Source organism: Lonchura striata, chromosome 5, assembly GCF_050655825.1.
Source record: "Lonchura striata isolate lonStrDom1 chromosome 5, ASM5065582v1, whole genome shotgun sequence".
Taxonomy (NCBI): domain Eukaryota; kingdom Metazoa; phylum Chordata; class Aves; order Passeriformes; family Estrildidae; genus Lonchura; species Lonchura striata.
Window position 1 is genome coordinate 23,569,857 of NC_140707.1, and position 8,636 is coordinate 23,578,492.

An 8,636-nucleotide genomic window follows, 5' to 3' on the forward strand; every position below is an offset into this window, starting at 1 on the left:
ATTCCATGGAACTCCTCCACGTGAATGGCACCAATTCAACATACTTTCAAGATGACTGAACTTTCTGTGATGATATCTAATTTTAGAGCTCTATCACATTTAAGGCTGCCATCAAAAAACATGAACAGACAAGTGGTTGTAATACCTGCATCACTTACATCACCCAGGAAAACTCTGATCATGTGATACAGACCCACACCACAACATACTTCTGCTCCACTGTCATTCACACCCTCCATGTAAAAGAGTTTTAGGGCAGAAATATTTCTGAATGAGCACTGCCAGGAGTTTAGTTGACAGCAACATTTCTTTAGATGTCATTGCACTTCCAGCTCCTAATTATTCAAGTGCATTTTTAGGTTACTTTAAAAATACATCATATACTGCAAAATATAAAAAGCCCTGCCTGCAATTCCAATAACTACAGTGATCACATATAACACATTTTAGGCTAGCAAAATACATATTCCCTTGGTTTGGTAAGATTTGGGTACTTCGTGGTAGAGGACAGTGCCATTAAAGGATTCCTGAACAATTTGGGATTACTAACTTTTTTCACAAAGGTATAGAATAGTATCACAGAAAGCTTAGAAAATTAACTCCCCTAAAAGAATCTAATCAAGCAGAGCCAACTAGGCCTTTCAATGGGCATTTAAGGGTTTTTTGGAGGAAGATCCAACTCCACTGCTCTTACCTTTTTCTATGAATACACAGCCCTTCTGCCTATCCTTGGGTGAAGTTTATGTCAATTTGCAGATTCTCTTTAAAACAGCAAGATCTGGGTCTCTAGGCTTCCCTTGATCCACTTGGTTTCTCTGCAACCTGAGGCAACTGAAGACTGGTGGGCTATACTGAAGCACCGAATCATGGAATGGTTTGGGTTGGAATGGACCTTTACAAGTCATCCAGACCAATGCACAGCCCCCACCAGCCTGGCCATGAACACAAGGATTGCTGCTGCTGGCTGAGCTGGCAGGATGGCCAGGGGCAGAGGCTGCCACGGGTGCCCCTGTGACACCAGTGCCAAGGTGGCACAGAAGGGAGGCTTGGCACGGTGTATTGGTGCTGGATGTGCACCCGCCTCTGTGGGCTCACAGCATCAGCCAGATGGTCCATGGGGCTGATGGGATCCTCAAATAAAGTGGCCTCTTCTTCCTCTGTGCTTCCTGCAGCCACGTGTCTTCTGTCCCTCCCCACAAAGATGGGCAGCCTCATGTTTTGGTCTTGGAGCTCTTGGTTTCAGGCACCCTTGGAACCTGAGGGCTCAAACTCAGCCATCTGTGGGCTCACTGCTGGGGTTCCTGTGTTTTTAGAGCCCCTAAAATTGGCAGCAAGATGGTTTGTGACATCAGGAGACCACTATTATGGGATGTAGGTGGCAAACTAAGGCAGTTTGGGGCCTGTGGCCTAAAAGAAGGGAGGGAGCTGAATCTGCCACTCCTGAGGGTTGCTCTCCTGCTGCCTCCTCTTGCACCTGGGTTCCCTGGGACAATATGGTGACAAGGGCATGGCAGGAAGGTCGGGGTCTCTCAAAGGCACTGAAATAGACACTTTTTGCAGCCCTCTAGAAGTGGATTTGGTCCCCTGCATCCAGGGATGTGCATGTGATTTAACAGGAACCGTCTAGCAAGAAGAGGAGCTTCCAAAGTACTGCCTACAAATGTCAACGGGACAATTTCATTTGCCTCCAAAAGCAGCTCTGCCTGTCTCTGTTAAAGAGAAACTGGAAAACAGAGCTAGAAAATATGCTTTCACTGTAACAAGCCTTTTCACTCCTGGTGGCATGGGAGCAGCAGGACAAGTCTGAGAAGCCCAGCTTTCAATTATCTATCCAATTCCTTTCCCTGCCTCACAGGAAAGGTCACTTGAAACACACCAAGGCTGTCTCTGTGGCAGCTTTGTCCTGCACTGCTAAACAATAGATTGTTACAGTAAGGTAGAAAAATTATAAAGAAAAACCTTATAAAATCAGGCCTGCCCTGTTAGCCTGTCCTTTCTTCTAAGTCAAGTTAGCACTTTGCAAGTTCCCATGTGAAAGCAACCCTGGTGTGAGCAGCTCAGCATAGCAATCTATTCCTGGGCAAAAAACAACTAGCACCTGTACAAACTGTTAGATAGAAAAAGGGAAACTATCTCTCATAAACAACCTTTCCTGCACATACACACTGGGGGTTTGAGTGACCAGTCAATAAAGGATAATAACTTGTTACTAACCAATAAAGTAATTGGCAAGAAAACTACTGACCAATTGGAGTCACACATGAGGTCTGTAAAACGGTATAAAAAACAGTTACATGAATAAAGAATTGTCTTTTTCCACCCTGAAGAAAATGGAGTCCCATGTGATTTATTCTTTTAGCACATCACTTACCTGACTGTTTATTAGCTTTTATGCATGTCAAAAGTTAGTCTTGCTGTACTGAGAACTTACTGTCTTCACACAAAACTACATCAAAATGTAAATTATATCATAGAGCTCGCAGAGCCTCTGTTTTTCAGCCTGCTGCTTATCAGAGCAAGGTGCTCACAGCCATCCAGTTCCCAGTTCTGTCTCACTGTACTAAGCCAGAGCTGCCTCTGAAATCTGTCTAAGCTCAACTACCTGCCCATTTAGTTATGCAGAAGAAAGTGGAGACTGGTGACCACATTTGCAGAAGCACAACAACAACGGAGCTTTTGTGCAGAACTTTTCACCAGCACATCTCAGAACACTTCATAAAGGTGGCAGCCTATCTCCACAGCTACAAACTAAGATCCTAAGGTGATTTCCTGGATATATGAGAAAAACTGACCTGCTCCCAGATAGCATCCATTAAATACTGGTACAAAAAACAGTTACAAGCTCCAATAATTTCCAATAAAAACGGCAGTGCAAAAATACATTGTTTAAAAAAAAAAAGAGCAAAGGTTAAGCAAGATTTGCAGGTTTGTTATTTATGTGCTTTAATATATATAGCTTGGGAAGGTAGGGGCTATGTTTCCAGAAATAAAAGCATGTATTTGTTAGGGCTTGTATCTTCATGCTTTACAGCAACACACAAGGAATTGGTTGGAACACACACAATTCCTGATTTTTCACTTAATTAAGAAATGCATTCCATAGTCTCACACCATCTGTATTTTCCATAAATATTAAATTTGACTGATTACCTGATAAATGTCTTCATGTGCTCTTAGCACCTGCCTGCTGCAAGAGCAGGTTTCTGTGGTGTTTCTACGGTAACATTCCCATTTATTAAGGCTGGATATAGTAGCACTGCTGAACTTGTACATCTGAAAGTGCAAGTGAGAACAGGCGTAGGAAAAAAACACCTGTTCTTACTTATGGATCAGGCATCCAAACCCAGCAATAATTGTATCTCCTAGTAAAGATGCATTAACATACTGTCACATGCTTGAAAGCACAAGCACTAAGCTATCAGGTCAAACACATTAAAGTTTTAATAGCTTATTTTCTTGCACTGTTAAAAGAAAATTTGATATGGCATTCAAAAAATCCCACTTAAGAATCCAAGGCAATTCCTGATAATCTGAGTAAAAGGTGAATCTGCTTTCCAGGATGGAAATATTTCTATAAGTAAACTATAAGAAATAAATTGGATGAGCCAGAAAAAAAGAATGCTCCCACAGCAGGGTTTTTACTGGCAGGTAGGTGCTGTCTGAGCACATAAACAGCTCAGATATGCAGACCAGAATGCAGCCGGGTAAACTGGAGAAGACTGGATTTCTAGAAACTTTATAGAGGTTTATTTATAGGGGCATATTTATGGAAAGTTTGTAGGGGTTTTAGGAGAGAGTGCAGTCAGCAGGACTCTTCCTGGGCACAGGTGTGGGACCTTGCAGCCAGTCTGAAGCCACTACTGGCAAGTGCTTTGCTGCATGTGCTATATCAGTTACAGATTCAAGCTGCCTTCTCCCTCAAGCCCAAGCATGGATGAAGGAATACAGAATCCTTAAAGATGACAAGACTTCAAAACCCCACTCCTTCTCCTCAGAACAATAATTCATGACAATGGATGTAATTGTAAGGAGCCAGTTGTAGGAATGTGCCCCTTGTTGACAGAGTAACCAAGTTACCTTTTGTCTCTTTAAAAAGGAAAAAAGCCTAGAAGTTTCTCTCCTCAATTTAGTTAAAAGACACTTCATAAGACCTTGGGGACTTAAGGATAGCTAATTGGACAGGAGCTAAAAAGTCACGCTCAAGCAAGTCACTAGAAAAAGAAGAGAACAAAAGAAGTAAATCGCTTTTGTGAAGTGTTTTAGCAGGAGAAAGAAACTCTTGCCCAGCTCAGTTTTTCTCTGTAAAGAGCTTTTTTATTTTGCCTTTTATTAAAACTTTTTGCTTCCAACACTGCCAACAAGAGCCATCATACTTCTTTTACGCCACCTGAGGTAGCTGAGCTATCAAAGGTATAATGCTTATCGCTGAGAGCTTATAAAATCTGGCTTCAAGAGGAAAAGCATTAGCCAGTGAACACTCTTCACTTTCTACATGGTGACAACATCAGCTGCACTAACCAAATAAACTGGGTCACTTGCCTTCCAGGTTGGTATCAAACCTGTGCACCACACGAGAACTTAAGTGGACCATTTCAAGTTGCAGTTTTCAGATATTAGGGTACTGTAAACAAGCAGAGATGGCACTCAAGAATAAACAGACTGAAGCCCAGAGCCTAACTCCCACCTGGTACAGAGAACCATGCATTTGGTCTCTTGACAAGATGCCTGACAATGCAGAACAGCCTCTTACTGACAGGAACAGCCTGAAAGGTCTCAGAGCACGGGGTAATGCCTCAAGCAGGCAGCTACTTCTCTGCATCAGGCAGGAAAGACAGAGATTAGCTCACGGCTGAATTGAATCTCAGACACCTGCCTGGAGATCAGCCTTGATCTGCTCTGACCCGTTGCCATTCTGGTACTGCAAGTCTAGGCTTGGTTTTGGGCAATAATGAAGCTGTTGACAGATGCTGGTCCCAGGTGCACATCCCAGAGAGACCAAACTGTGCAGGTCCTGGCAGCAACGGTGTAAGTGAGGCACAGCTTTGTGGCCTGGGTCACAACTTCAGGTGCCACCAGGAGGAAAACTGTGCTAAGCTCAAGCCCATCCCAAACATTACTGAATGTGCAAAGCAAATCACACCTAAAAACACACTACATTATTAAAAGAGATCAACCCAGTGGGTTTTCAGTGCCCACAGAGCTCTGCCACAAGTTAGGACACCTCTGAGGTGAAAATTGTACCCTCCCAAACTTGAAGGGGCTTACCCAGGCCTGTCATCTACCATTCCTGGTCTCAAAAAACAATCTCCTGCTGAATGGTGCTTGCTTCTGCACATGAATAACCCTTTCATCTCTTTCAGTCATAGCTCAGAGGAAACTGGTCCACTAGCACCACTGAATTCAATGGATATTAAAAGATGATAGAATTTCATTTGAAAAACAATTAAAAGTAGGGGTGCCTATGGAGTACATCATGGTAGTTTTGGACAGATCACATAGAGACCATTGTCAGGGAAAAATATTTAAAATTAAGGAAAGAAAAAACAAAAGGACGTGGGGAATCCCACCTGAGTGAAATTTTTACAAAGTAATAAAATATTTACATATAGCTTAAGAACAACATAGCAGAAATAATTGTTTATTCTTGTGTCTAAATATCAGTGACAGAAGTTATTCAGAAAGATCAGATTAAGAACTCACTACTGCATTTTGAAATTCATCTCCAAACTTTGCACGTAACTAAAATCAGAAGCATGAGGAAATTCTTATAACTCTTTCTGGTACTGTGAGACCTTGACCACATTTTTAGTGAGAAGATGTAGTGTGACCATCTGCTGTAGCAGACTTTGATCAGCTATTACAGGACAGACCTGAAACATCAAACCTGAAAACCACTGTGAATAAGATGCAGGAACAGTGAGACCCACTAACACTGCTTCTGAGTAGGGGCCAGGATAACAATAAACTTAGTATGTTCTGCTTCCCCTAAATGACATTCCAGTGAAAGAGCAAAATAGGCACTTAAAAGCCACAGAAACTACAGATCTTATACCTGTCTAAAGTAACTGGTTTAGACAAGTATAAAATGTCTACATTTTATATACAAAAAATATTTGTACTTCATAACCAAATTATAAAATACCTACAATCTATGGCTGAAAGAGTTATGCTCATCTTTCAAAACAAAAGAAATCACATTTTGGTAGCAATTCCATTCTAGTCTTAACAATTGTGGATCACTGATGAAATTTTAAAAAATTATTATTTTTTTTTTTCATTTCTAAACACAGAGTTTAGAAAAGGTTGAAATCACGAGTTACGGAATCTATGAAAAAAAAAAGAAAATCCAAAGAAGTATCTAGTGAAATACAGTGGATATTTTATGGCTTTGCTCAAACAGAAAATGGCCTAGGTTAGTATTACAAATGTACAGGCAAAGTCACAGCTAGAGTTTCTTATATTACACCTACATCCCTTTTCTAGTGAATTTATTTTCATGTCTCTCAAATGGGAGATCCTCCCTAGACCAGCTGTGCACAGCCAAATCTATCTCAATGTGCTTTAGAAAAGTAAAATCTCTAGAGACAAGGCAGTGTTTGAACAGATGTACTGTATTAGTAATCTGAGCTGTGAATTGGTGTGCACTGCTTACACTTAGCTAGGCAACCTAAAAATATACAAAAACCAACGGAAAGTGACCCCAAGAGTGGGCCAAAATTACTCCCTACTGCTTATATGACAAAACTTGCAGCACACCCCTGCACCAGATCCTTTACTTTCTTCATTAAGACTTTTTAAAAAAGGCAACAAAAAACAACCTCCGAAAATTTATCAGTTGCAAGACAGCACCCCCTGGTGTAACAACACAAAAAAACTTTGAAGAATTTACAAAATGCTTTAAATTGGTGCTGGAGTGCTGCTAACTAACAGGATTAAGTGACTGAGTCTTTCAGCTGCAGCTTTGTGCCAAAAAATAGAGAGCAAACACCTCACACAAAGCTTTATATTTCTCAGAGGTGCATAAGGCTGCCTTTACAGAACCACTTACAAATCTTTCTGAAGATGTGTACAAATTAGGTTCCATTGTGGCCTGGTTTTTAATTTGTTTTTTTTTACAATACCTATAAAGTTTCGATAAATCCAGTCTCCTTATTCATGCTTTCTTAGGATGAGCCCCAAGTCTTATTTGACTCCCAAATAAGAGTTACCCACATCTGCCTATCCTCAGGTAAGCATTTCTGCTTCTCATGTTAGCATCTAAATAAGACATAAATACAAATCCTCATGAGGCCCTGAATAAAGAAACCTGGCCCTGATTCCTGGCAGGAGGGAGATCAGGAGCAGGAGCATAGTAGAAACTGGCTTCCTGCTATTCTAACACTGCATCCTGCAATGACTTTCTCAAACTTTTAATGGAAAAGCAGCAAGCTTTCTTGCTCCATTTACACCTCCTGGTAATTTATTCCTGTTCTTATAGAAGTTTCTGAAATCAGAGCACTGGAATAACACTCCCTTAATCCTAGCACAGTGCATGCAACACATACTGCTGTGCAGAAAATACAGGGTGTAATAACTTCCTGATACCAAGTTTGGAACAATTCAGAGCCACAGCTGTACACCAGCTTTTACTGCAGTGAAAAAGCTGCAAGTGGATCCTGAAGAATGATGGCCTGTGCAAGATATTCCTTTGTATGCACAGAATCAATTTGTTATCTGAGCTGCTGAGCAAACACTTAGCCAGAACACAATAAGATGGATGTATAAAAGAAAGGAATTTCATCTCTGAAGCATAGACATGAAACACAGATCTAACATTTTTAGTGTTCAGGCTATTGAAAAAAATGCATAGTACCAATGAAAATGTCTGTAGAAAACTAATTCTGCTGAAGAGCTACTGGAAAGCATGGCAGGTGGGAAATGAATCCCAAAGTCATGGCAGCTTCTGCTGCACAGATGTTTCTATGTCTTTCCATAAAATCCTGACAGCAAAAAATATTCCAAACAAAATTATGTTCCCTTCCCAGCTGACTAGGAGCCACTTGAAATATGGATGTCTGCACGTGCCAGGATGTTATTCTATTCTCCAATGAGGAGAGCAGATTGTGATTGAAGCATGGCTTGGATAACACATACTGGAAGTCATCCTCCTTCTCCAAAAACATCCTTTCCTTGGCTGTGGTCAGCAAATTCATCCCATCCAAACCAGTCAGTGCCCACAGAGCTATGACTCAAGTCTCTGTGTCTTACAACTCACAACGTCTCATGAAGAGATGAAACCATCCATTGGACTCCTAGGATTTTCTTTTATCTTGGTGTGGCTTTAAGTGACTGCAGAATGAGATCCCCCACACTCACACTAGAGCAGCATACTGATACCCATGGAATTTCACAGGAGCTCCCATACAACCTACTCCTAATGCTTTTCCCCTATCACCACCCCTCACCTCCAAATGATGAAGTATTGAGCAGTTAAGATCAGAATTTGATTATCTCTACTACATCCTTGTGAATCTGGAGTGACTTCCCAGAAAGTAATACAGCTGCTGTGGGATCATGCAGAGACATAAGGACATTATCAAGGCAGTCCTGCATACTCAGAGCTTCAGCTCTTGCTGCTATCATGTTATGCATGAGCT